A 12,157-nucleotide genomic window follows, 5' to 3' on the forward strand; every position below is an offset into this window, starting at 1 on the left:
ATTTTGAAAAGATATCTGCATTTTCCATGTTCACTGCAGCATTATTTACAATAGCCAAGACATGGAAACAACCTAGGTGTTCACTGACAGAAGAATAGATAAAGAAGGGGCATCTGGGTGGCTCAGCCAGTTAAGCGTCTGCCTTCAGCTCGGGTCATGATCTTGGAGTCGTGGGAGTCTGCTTCTCCCTATCCCTCCACTCCTCCCCCTACTCATACTCTCTTGCTCACTCACTCTCTCAAATAAATAAAATCTTCAAAAAAAAAAAATAAAGAAAATGTAGTATATATACACAATGCATTATTATTCAGCCATAAAAAAGAAGAAAGTCCTATCATTTGCAACTATATAGATGGACCTTGAGGGCATAATGCTAAGTGAAACAAGTCAGAGAAAAACAAATACAATATGATTTCATATCTGAAAGTTGCTAAGATAGTAAATCTTAAAAATTCTCATCTCAAGGAAAAAAACCCAAAAATTTGTAACTATGTGTGCCGATGGATGTTCACTAAATTTATTGTGGTAATCATTTCATAATATTAATCAAATCATTACGTTGCCTTCCTAAAACTAGCACAACGATATACATCAATTTATCTCAACAATAACAAAAAAGAATCCTTGTAATACAGCTTTAATCATTTCTGGAATAAGGAGAGATTAAAAATAGACAAAGTAAAATGGGTTCATTATTTTAAAAAGGAAATAATAATAGCGAATATTTACTGAGTGGTTCTCGTAGGAAGCCTGTGCTAAGTGCTTTTACGACTTACTGTGCTCAGTGCTTTAACTACATATTCAATCCTTATTAACAATTCCATGCAGTAGGTACTATTATTAAGGAATTTAGCATCATACATTTACTCAGAATATTTCCAGGATTTGGTAACCCTTGAAATTTTGTTCCCCCACTTACTCACTGATTCTGAGCCACTTACTCTCTGAACCTCAGTCTCCACAGCTTTAAAATGTTAACTGTATACTGGAGTCCAACATCTGCATTTCCTAATCCCTTACCACGTCGTCACTAAATATCCCATCTGCCCATGTCCTAAACCAATTCCAATTAAGGTCTGAATAGTATTAGGGCTACCTTTGTTAGCCATCCTGCGCAGGGCAGGTCTGGCCGCCCTACCCCACTCCCATGCCTCAGAAGTCAGCCAAAGGGCTGAGTCAGTGTCTCCACCTGTCCAGTCCTGATGTCTTTCCCCTTTCCCAACCAACTCCTTTGGTGAGGTTTCACCATGACCCCTTTTTTTTTTTTTAAGATTTTAGTTTTAAGTGATCTCTACCCCCAACATGGAGCTCGAACTTACAACCTGGAGATCAAGAACAGTCGCATGCTCCCCGACCGAGACAGCAGGCCCCCCTCCAGCGTGACTTTTAATGATGCCAGTGCTGACTGGAATCATCTACATTACCCTCAAGGGTAAAAGAGAATCAAAAACAAATCCCTGAAGAGTTTGCGTTTCTTCAACTTGAATACTAGAGGACAGGTCACTGAGGTAATGTAATTTTGGTTAACTGGCAGTCACCCAAAAAAGCCTTCAAAGGAAATTCTAAAATCAATCAATATACTATACTATTTCGTAAGTAGTACATTGGAACATAATTGAAACTTGCTATGTCTCAGGGTAGTCACCTGCACACTCAATTTGGTTTTGACCAAGACCTCAATAAGAAATACATTCTATATCATGGCTCAGACATACCTAAAAAGAACTGAAACAAAAATTTTATAAACCAAAGCTTATTCTTACTATATGAGATGCACTCTGATTTGTTGTTGTTGTTGTTCTATTCTGGTTTTTCATTAAAAAAAAAAAGCTGGAACTCCTCCCCAAATAATTCCTTTAAATGTGTAACAACATACAGTTTAAAAACACTGATATAGGCAGCCTTTCCACCATGTGGTTTTACCAATACATAGGACCAACCTAGGAAAGCAATGTTGTGAGCAACCAGTACTGGACACAGCATGTGGGCTCTTATTTTTTTTTAAATTATATTAAGATGAATTATTAACTGAGGATTTTTCTCCACCTTTCAGAGCAGAGACTACAGGACTGTGCAAAACATTCCTTTAATAAGGAGACAGTGGGGTTTAACAGAGTATATGACTTGGCACCAGAAAACCGAGATTCATTTTCCAACCTCTAAAAAAATAATATATCTGAACAATGACCATTAATAGATGCTAAAACCATTCTTGAAAGACTGATGAGAAACTTACAATGGATGGACCATGCTAACAATACCTGAACCCCGTGATCAATCTTTTTTTTTTTTTAAAGATTTTATTTATTTATTTATTTGACAGAGGCAGCGAGAAAGGGAACACAAGCAAGGGGAGAGGGAGAGGGAGAAGCAGGCTTCCCTCCAATGCGGGGCTCTATCCCAGGACCCTGGGATCATGACCTGAGCCGAAGGCAGACGCTTAATGGCTGAGCCACCCAGGCACCCCTGAACCCCATGATCAATCTTAAAATCACATCCAGTGAGAACACTAGACTTTACTGCCTGCTAATGAGATACACAGCATCACCCATAAAGTATAATGGCCACAAAAATAAAGGGAAGGGAGGGACACATTAAAGGGATGTGATCAGGCAAATCCAGAATGTGAGAAATTGTACAGGACAAATGTGCTTTTTCAACAAATAATAGGCAAGGAGAAAAAAAAAAAAAAGAAGAGGAGAAATTGCTATAAATTAAAAGACTTAAGAGACAATCAACCAGATGTAATAGGTGGTCCTTGTTTGGATCCAAATTTAAACAAACCAGTTGTAAAAAGACATTTATGAGATAGTTGAGGAAACTGAATACCAAATAAATATTAGGTATTTTTTAGGAATTACTACTGTTCATTTTTCAGGTGTGATGATGGTATTGTGATTATAGAGAAAAAAGGAGGGGAGAAAAAGTCCTTTCTCTCTTAGATGCATATTGAAGCATTTACAGATAAAATGATATATCAGCTAAGATTTGCTTTAAAATAATCCAAGGTGCAAAAAAAATCCAACATAGGGAGGGAGTGGGCGTTACAGATGAAATAAAACCAACCATATGTGGGTAACTACTGAAGCTGGGGTATGGGTATATTGGTATCTATTAACTATCCTTTGTATTTTTGTATATGTTTACAATTTTCCATATTAAGAAACTATAATTTAAAAAGAAAACCTGGATTCAAACTCCAGAGTTCAGTAGATGTAGGACTTTGGAGGTCTCTTGAATCCTCTGATCTTCAATTTTCTCATCTGAAAATGGCAATGATACTCCTTGCCTCACACAATTGTTAGGAGGAATGAAATGAGATCATGGATTCATATCTTTTGAAAATCTAGCCCTTATAAACTACAAAACTCTTACATATGTTAGCATGACAGTTAGTTCCCTCTCTGCGCAGGATGCTCTGGAAGCAAACAGAGTACAGTTGTGTCGGAGTAGAAACAGGCAATGGGCTGAGTCTTTTAGAACTTTCCAGAATTTTTGTTTTGTACTATCTCCTTAATATGACAATGTTTGCTGTACATTGGCCCTTTTCTGCTAAAAGTAGAGTGTCAAAATTTATTAGCAACACATTGAAGTTCTCTAACCTGAATTATTTATATTTCTTGTTTACTTCCCCAATTATTCATACTTCCTCTGCTGAAGGTAGAAAGTAAATTTACAGGAGACTGTGTTGTTGAGATAAAACTGAACACAATTAGAAATCAATGTAATCTAAATAGCACTTTGTTTAAAATATTCCAGGTGCTTTCAGGAGAGTAGATATATATCTTTCAGCACTAATGCTTCATCTCAAATAAAAGGAAATTAGCAGAGGTCCAAGCGTAAGTAACACAAAGGGAAACTTGGCACTATCTGGTTTCAGCTTGCAGAATGGGTTGGAGGGAATCAGGGTGATCTTTCTGTAACGCAATTCTGATTAAGTCATTTCCCTTCCTTTCAATGGCTTCCCTCTGCTTTCAGGAAAATGTCCAAATTCCTGAACAAAGGATCAGGTGGCTCTCCTTTTCCCTCTAGTCTAAGCCCCTCCAGGACTGATGTCCCTTCTCACCACTGGCACGGCCTGTCTTCCACTCTCCTCTCCCTTACCTCCTAGTTAATTCTCCTGAAATGTCTCTCAAATCTGCCCTTTCCATTCCATTCCTGCTGCCACTGCCAAAGATCAGGCCTTTTTTTTTTTTTTTTTTTACCTTTACTCCCCCATCTCCCGAAACAGGACATATCCTTATTGCTTTTTCTGATTATAAAAGCAATTCATGCTCATAAAAAAGAAAAATAAGGCAATAAGGAAAGGAATAAAAGTCTCCCCATGATCTCCTGACACAGACACAGAGAACTCCTCTTTCTAGTACACTCTTGTTCACAGCACCCTTACTGATAACAGCCAAAAGGTGGAAAAAACTCAAGTGCCCATCTGTGGAATGGAGAAACAAAATGTTTATACATAGACTGTATATACATGTATATATACTTACAATAAAATATTATTCAGTCTTAAAAAGGAAGGAAATCCGACACAGGCTACAACACAGATGAACTTTGAGGACACTATGCTAAGTGAAATAAGTGAGTCACAAAAAGACAAATATTGTATGATTCCATTTATATAAAGTATCTAGAGTAGTCAAATTCGTAGAATCAGAAAGTAGAAGGATGGTTGTCAGAGGCTGGGGGCAGGGCGGGAATGAGGAAATTGTTCAATGGATATAGTTTCAGCTTTACAAGAAGAAAGAATTCTGGAGATCTGTCGCACAATGTGAACATCCTTGACAGTACTGAACTGTACACTTAAAAATGTTTAAGATGGTAAATTTTATGTTATGGGCATTTTACCACAATTAAAAATTTTTAAGAATTTTTGAAAGAACTAATCTTTCTAGACATTTTTCCCCGATAGTGCCAAGTTTCCCTTTGTGTTACTTAGGCTTGGACCCCTGCTAATTTCCTTTTATTTGAAATGAAGCATTAGTGCTGAAATATGTGTATGTATACATTTAAAAAAAACAAAAATAAGAACACACTGTACTGTAATGAGCTTTGCACACGAACCATATGATGTAAACATCTTTCTCATCTATACAGCTCCTACCTCATTATTTTTCAATGGCAGATAGTAGGTATCATATGACTGTACCATAATTTAACCAGTCTGTTTTCAGCTTTTCATATAAAAATATCATAGTCAGGGGCGCCTGGGTGGCACAGCGGTTAAGCGTCTGCCTTCGGCTCAGGGCATGATCCCGGCGTTATGGGATTGAGCCCCACATCAGGCTCCTCCGCTATGAGTCTGCTTCTTCCTCTCCCACTCCCCCTGCTTGTGTTCCCTCTCTCGCTGGCTGTCTCTGTCTCTGTCGAATAAATAAATAAAATCTTTAAAAAAAAAAAAATATCATAGTCAACATCTTGCATATTTTCTCATTAGGTCTTATGATAGACATCTGTTTTGTTCTGTTCTGTTTTGTTTTACATGCCCTGTTTCTGGTATCAATACCCTGAGTTTCCCAAACAAAAATACCTCGTCCTTATCCAAATACCCATCTGTACCCAGCGTCCCCCCTCCAGCCACTCTTGCTCTCTATGTGGCTAGTCTGGGCACATTTATTTGAAAGTTTGTTCCCAGGTATTTACTTTTTATGTTGTTACTCTCATGTCTCCTACAATTACATTTTGTGACTATTATATAAAGCTACTGCTGTTTGTCTATGTTCTATCCGCTTGTTTACTTAACCTTATATCTAACTATTTTTAACTTAATTCTCTTGAATCTTCTAAGCAGATCACTATATCATAGGGAGACAATCATATCGTCCACATAGTGATTAAGAGTAAAAGCTCTGGGCTCAGGCAGACCTGGATTCAAATCCTGTATAACCTGGAGTAAGCATTTTACACCTCGATTTTCTCATCCATAGACTGGGGATCATAATAGAGACTATCTTACAGGATTGTTGTCAAGATCACATTACTAATGGAGACTAGTACAAGAAAAGTGCTTAACACATATTAGTTCAATAAATGTCTAATATCTGACGAAAGTGAAAATACAACTTTCCCTCTACACTTAACCCCTTTTATTTTTTGCTGTTGGATTACACTGATGCACTCCTGGTCAGCAGCTGCCTTGCTTCTGGAGAAGCCATCGGACTCCTTGAGAAGGACCTGTGCTGTAGATGTCATCCACTCTTCCCTTCTCAGGAAAGAAGCGCCTTCGATTTGCCCCTTTCATCTGTATTTTCTCAGCCTCTCCCCTCACATTGGCTCGTTGCCATCACCGTTTAAATCTGCTCACGTCTCTCTCGTGCTTAAGACTTCACCTTATTCCCCAGTCGCTCTCCAGCCTTCTCTCTCTCCCTTTACAGCCAAACTCCTGTGAGCGGCCTACACTTTGTCTTTACTTTCTCACATCCCACTCTCTCCTCATCCCACTGATATATTACATTGAACCTTTGGAAGCTGCCGATATTCTAGATTCCGCCCCCACCATTTCACCAAATCTGCTCAATTAGGTCCCCAGTGACCTCCATATTTATTTACCCGAAGGACACATTTTAAGGGTTAACTTCTTTTACTTGAAACCTAAGCAGCATCCAGCAAAATTCACCTCTTCCTTTGGCTTTCATCACTACATTCCCCTCGTTTTCCTCCTACTTCTCTGGTCATTCCTTCTTAGTATAGTCTAAGTGAATTCTTCTTCCAAGAGTGTGCAACACAGTGGCCTTGAATGATCTAGGCCTTTCTTTTTTCTTTTTTTAAAAAATCTCTTCCAATATTAAGTTCCAGCTGTACCGGATTCTTATCTGTACCCCACGAATGTACCTTGGAACATGTCTGCAATGCAGGCCATGAGGGCAGGGATCTGAGTCTTTACTGCCCCCACAATGCCTGCCACATAGCAGACACTCAGTAAATAAATAAATAAATATTTTAAGAAATATTTTTTGAATCGCCATAAGTGAGTGGCTGCAATGTAAAAAACAGATGGGAGGAATGAAAACCAAGAGAGAGTAACAAAAAAACCCTGAAACCCTGATTTTTCTGAAACCATACCTCTGATCAAACACATGCAACATACACTCACTGGCTGCCTAAAATCCTCTGATGGCTCCCCAATGCCCCCAAGCTAAAATCCAAACTCTTCAAAACTTACAAGGAGATACAAGGAAAGTCTTTCAGAAGGGGCACCTGCTTATCTCTCAAACATCATCTAGCCAGACCACTTCGGCTTCTTGGAATCAGTCTCTACCCAGCCTGTGAAATCCTTGTAGAGGCCCAATAAGGCTGCACTCTATCCCTTGGGCTTTGCATATGCGGCTCTCTCTGTCTAGAACGTTGTGCACTTCACCAGCCTCATCTGGCCAATACACAGACAGCCTTCATGTCTCATTTTGGAAGTCTTCGTCTTTTAGAATCTCCCTTTGACCACCCTCCCAGCCTCATTCCCTGCAATCTAGGTTAACTGCCTTCTCTATGCATTCAGTCACCCATACGTCCAAAACCATTGCTCCAATAGCAATGAATTCTTATTTATACTGTAAAACTGTGGAGTTCCCTGAGGACAAGATGTCTCATTCACTTTACCCCTGGCCATCAGCCCAGGCCCTGGCATACAATACATGCTCAATCATGGACTTCCTTGTAGTAGTAGTAATGATAAAAGCTCCAAGATACTGAGGGCTTACCTGCAAGGGTTTTAAATATAGTCTGCTTTATAAGACAACTATTATCATGCCCATTTAGCAGATGGGAAAACTGATGCACAAGGAAGTCAATTCTCTGGCCACAGGAGAGTCGCACAGATATACATTTTCTGCAGTTTTGAGTTATTCCCCGAACCCCTAACAAGAGGGGCTTTCTTTTTTTAAAGAAACTTTCAGGTCAGGCCATGCAACGGGCCCAAAATTAAAAAAAAAAAAAAAAAAAAAAAGAGGCAGCCTAAAGCGCACTCCAAGTCAGCGCCAAGAGGGGTTAAAAAGCAGGAGGGGGCGCCGCCCCGGCGCGGCGGAGGGGATAAAGGTCTGGCCCCAGCCTCCTTCCCGGGAGTCCCCCGCGCCCCAACCCCCGGCCTGCCGCGACGAGTCGACGCCTGGGCGACGCGTTTGGGTCGCGACTGCCCGCCCGGCCCTGCTCACCTGCCGTCCCGCCGCCTCGCCGAGCCCGGGCCGCTGGCCCGCAGCGCCTCCGCCGGGCTGCTTGGCGCCCGCAGCGCGCAGCGGAGCGCGTTGCCTTGGCGACCGGAGCTGCTGAACTCCCGCGGCGGGCGCTACGGCGGCTCGGAAGGGACCAGGAGGGTTCGCGTCCCCTTCCGCGGCCTCCGAGCGGCGGGAGGAGGGAAAAGAAGTGGGAGTTGGGATCCTGAGCGGCGAGGTACCAACGTGGGGTTGGCAGCCTGGAACTTGGCCCCGGGAGAAGGGGAAAGGAAAGGAATGCTGAGGGGAAGAAGAGACAGTAAGGCGGGGGAGGGGTGGGGACTTGTACCCCGGATCCTGCCTTTGCCTCAGTTTATTTCTCTGAAACGCCCATGAGAGAGAATGGGGCTATAGGCAGAAGCTTGCTAGACTGGAAATATTTAAAGTCGAGAAAACTGATGTGGGAGGAGTGGCAGATGCGTTTCCCTTTAATCTCAGACGGGGTCGTGTGGCAAAGAATGAATAATTGTTTCTTTGGGCTCGAGGTGGAATTAGATCATCAGATTTAATTTCAATATGGCCAGTTACTTTAGCTTCTGACCCGCAATTATATTTCTTGAAATAATCCTGCAGATATACTGGAAGGTGAGCACGAAAGATATCCACTGCTCCCATAAAATGAATTACCACAGCAAGAATTAAGAGAGACCGAAGTAGAATGACCTATCTTCAAGCTATGCTCACACCAATGGTCTGCTAGCTAGTCCTGTCTTTGCTTCTGCTCACTCTTCCAACCTTACCCAACCCTGCCCGTCAGTTCTCCACTCTGCAGCCAAAATGTCCTCTCTAAAATGTAAGCATGATACTCTGGTTTCTCTTCAGATCGTATAAATCTTTCGCCTTTTAAAATGTAAGCATGATCATGTCCTTCCCCTGCTCAAAACTTTCAGTTATCCCATCACATTTAGAATAAAATCCAGAGTTGTTATCATGTTCAGCTTCATCTCATCATTTTCCCTCTCGTTCATGCGCCAGCCACACTGGCCTTGTCTTTAGGTAAAGCATGTGTTCAAAAAAAAAAAAACAAACAGGCCCCAAATGGTATCATTGAGAATTTCCAAATGGTGCTCAATATGTAATCTAATTGCAGTTTCAACCTCCCCCATAAATATAGTCTTAACCAGTCAGCCTTTCAATCTTCCCCAAAGGGTCTGCCACCTGGGCCCTCTCCATCCCCCAAAGAAGGACAAGGTAATCTGCATGATAAAACAACTTGCTTTTCCCCTAGAAAGTGGCCTCACGTAGAACAATCCTTTTCTTTTGCTAGTAACTTTCTTGCTCTCACTCTCCTTCTATAAAAGCTTCCATTTTGTATAACTCCTTTGAGTGCCTCTCTACTGCTACTGGATTGATGAATCACTTAATAAAGCCAATTAGAGCTTCAAATTTACTTGGTTGAATTTTGTTACTTAACACATGCTTCTGTTTCATGGCCTTTCCTCTTGCTGTTCCATGTTAGGACTGCTCTTCCTCCAGATAGTGCTGCAGCTTCCTTTCTCATTTCTTTAGTAGCTCTGCTCAAATGTCAGGTCTTCAAAAACACCTGCCCTCACTACTCTATTTAAAATAGCAGAGCCCCACCAACTAACTCTGTGTTGTTCTCGCCTGTTTTATTATTTTTCTTCACAGCTCTTGTCGGTATCTGACATTTTATATTTGTTTATTACTTGTCTCTTCACTACAGCAGAAGGTCTTTTAAGGGCAGGCATTTTGTTTTGTTCCGTGCTGTTTCCTCATCACTGGGAACTGCCTGGCACATAGTAAGAGCGTGGTAAATATTTATTGAATAAATGAAAAAAGTTCAATGAAAAAAGCAATATGCACCACTATGTGGCCGGAATGCTACCACAGGTAAAAAGGGAATGACATAATACATATAATACTGGCATATGCATATACGAACTTTGGAAAGAGATATGGGAGATGAGGGGTAAGATAATACATTTTCACTGTATGTTCTTTTATGCAGTTTTTTTTAACCAAGTACATGTATTATCTTTTCAAACAATATATACGAATGTAACGAATCAGAATATGCCACTTTGGCATAAGGATTATTTTGAGCTGAAAGCATTTGAGAAGTAGACACTGAAAAGTTCTCTGCCCTCACCCTTAGAAGTTTCTGTGTGTGAAGGTGTTGCTTCCCTCCTCTCCATCAGAAGAGCAGAAGTTAATCACAGGAGACAACTCCAGACTTTTATCAGTAAGAGGAATCTACATAACAAACCTTACTAAAACAATCCTTATCTTCCATTAGTTTCTCCCCTGTATTTACCTTCCCACAGTCTGCTTCCCTAATAGCCTAAACTCCTTTTCATTGTCTTATCACTTCTCTACAAATTTAAAATTTATCATCCGTCAGAATCCTATAAAAGCCTACAGGCCTACCCAGCCCCTAGAGGGTAGAGGAAAATTTTCCCCCCTTAAAGGGGAAAAACAACCTAGTTTTGACAATCAACAGGTAAAGATAGGAGGGGCTGCCTTGGTTGGCAGTGAGCTCCCCACCCTAGAGGAGGTGCTGCCAAGGGGTTCCTGCATGAGGTGGGAAATTGGAGCAGATGATCCACTTTCACTACTTTCACCACATAGAGGAGGAACACTCAACCACTTAGGGTCAGAAACCCTGAGAGATGGGCAGGATCCCACAGTGGTGCAGATGAGAAAATGAAACTTCTTCAGCTGCCAGCCAGACCCAATGTTCCTCACAGAACGTAAAAAGGCCTCACAGAATGTAAACAAGCATCAGACAAGGCCACTCTGTAGTTGGATCAAGGCAAGGACAAGGCCACTGTGGAACCACAAATAATGACAACATCCTCCTCTTCTAACATGAGTGTGTCCTGCTTCCTTCTCGATCATAGCTTTGGCCCCACTTCAATCCTCCCACCTCCTGGGTAAAATAGTAAGATACCTAACCATTGCATTGCCCCTGCTTCTTGACTATTCAGTTCAAAACTGTTCCCCACTTGCTTAAACCCTCCTTACAGACACCCAGCACAAACCCAAATCCTACAATAAGCTCTTCCCACTTCCCTCTTAGCAAGATACTTCCTGTTTTCTCTGATGTGAATTCTCCCTTGCTGAACAAGCTAGATAAATCTGATTCTTTTTTGAGTACAGGTACGTTCCTGATGGGATTTGATGGTGGATTTTATCGCAGTCTTAGCTTTCTTCAGCCCAGTCCAGCAGTACCCAAACAGGAAGACTAAGGATTTTAAGGGTTAACTTCAGTGATCACAAAGCAACCTGACTTGGGCAGGTATTTGGTGGTAGGGGTTGGGGGGGTGGGGTGAAGGGTTCAGATGGGAATTAGGAAAGCTTGAGTAAATCTTTCTCTGCCATCAACCCTATCTGTGACCTGGGGTAAACCATTTCACTCTGAGCCTTTTTCCGTTCCTGTAAAAAAAAAAAAAAACAACACAAAAATACCCGCAGATTCAAATATATTTCTAAGGCTTCTTCCATTTTAAATATTCTAGGATTCCAAACTCTACAGGTTCTCATATTCCCAGGTAAATGTTCCAGTCATCTGTATAACACTGTCATCATTGTTGCCATATCCGCATACCACCTGCACTTTTATGTATCTATGTGAATCACTTCTCAAAACTTTTTCTTTAAATAGACCCTCAGTTTTTACTTAAATTTACAAAGTAAAATTTACATCACTTCGTAAATGGAAAACCAGCATTGCTGAAGCTGCCTTGGCCCCTCTGGCCAACCTAGTAATCTAAACTTCAGCAAACACCCTGAGCCTGAATGACTGATTAACTAACCCTTCTTTGTGTATCTATAGCTCGTGCATTCTTTCCTAGAAAGAACAGAGCACTTCTGCACCTCACAAAACAGAAACCAGACCCTCTTGCACAAACCCTGGGAACGAAGGAACCAGATCCCCTTGCACAACCTCCGAGCGCTGTGATAACGTTTGGAACCGGCACCATCGAGTCTGCACG

The 12,157-nt window shown here is 41.3% G+C and overlaps 1 protein-coding gene across 5 annotated transcripts in view; it reads right to left on the reverse strand.

The window, feature by feature from the left end:
* The window catches only part of PKIG (cAMP-dependent protein kinase inhibitor gamma), an 89,327-nt gene extending 81,054 nt beyond the window's left edge, over positions 1 to 8,273 (reverse strand). For 2 of the 5 annotated variants that reach the window (XM_087853555.1, XM_045804701.2), the window contains exon 1: positions 8,145 to 8,273. The gene's annotated coding sequence lies outside the window, so the exon portion shown is untranslated. The remainder of the gene's footprint in view (positions 1 to 8,144) is intronic. The other 3 variants (XM_045804697.2, XM_087853553.1, XM_087853554.1) reach the window with 2 other exon arrangements.
* Between the last annotated feature and the right edge of the window lie 3,884 nt (positions 8,274 to 12,157).

The sequence above is a fragment of the Ursus americanus genome, chromosome 22 (assembly GCF_024610735.1).
Source record: "Ursus americanus isolate L20-20 chromosome 22, mUrsAme1.1.p, whole genome shotgun sequence".
NCBI lineage: Eukaryota > Metazoa > Chordata > Mammalia > Carnivora > Ursidae > Ursus > Ursus americanus.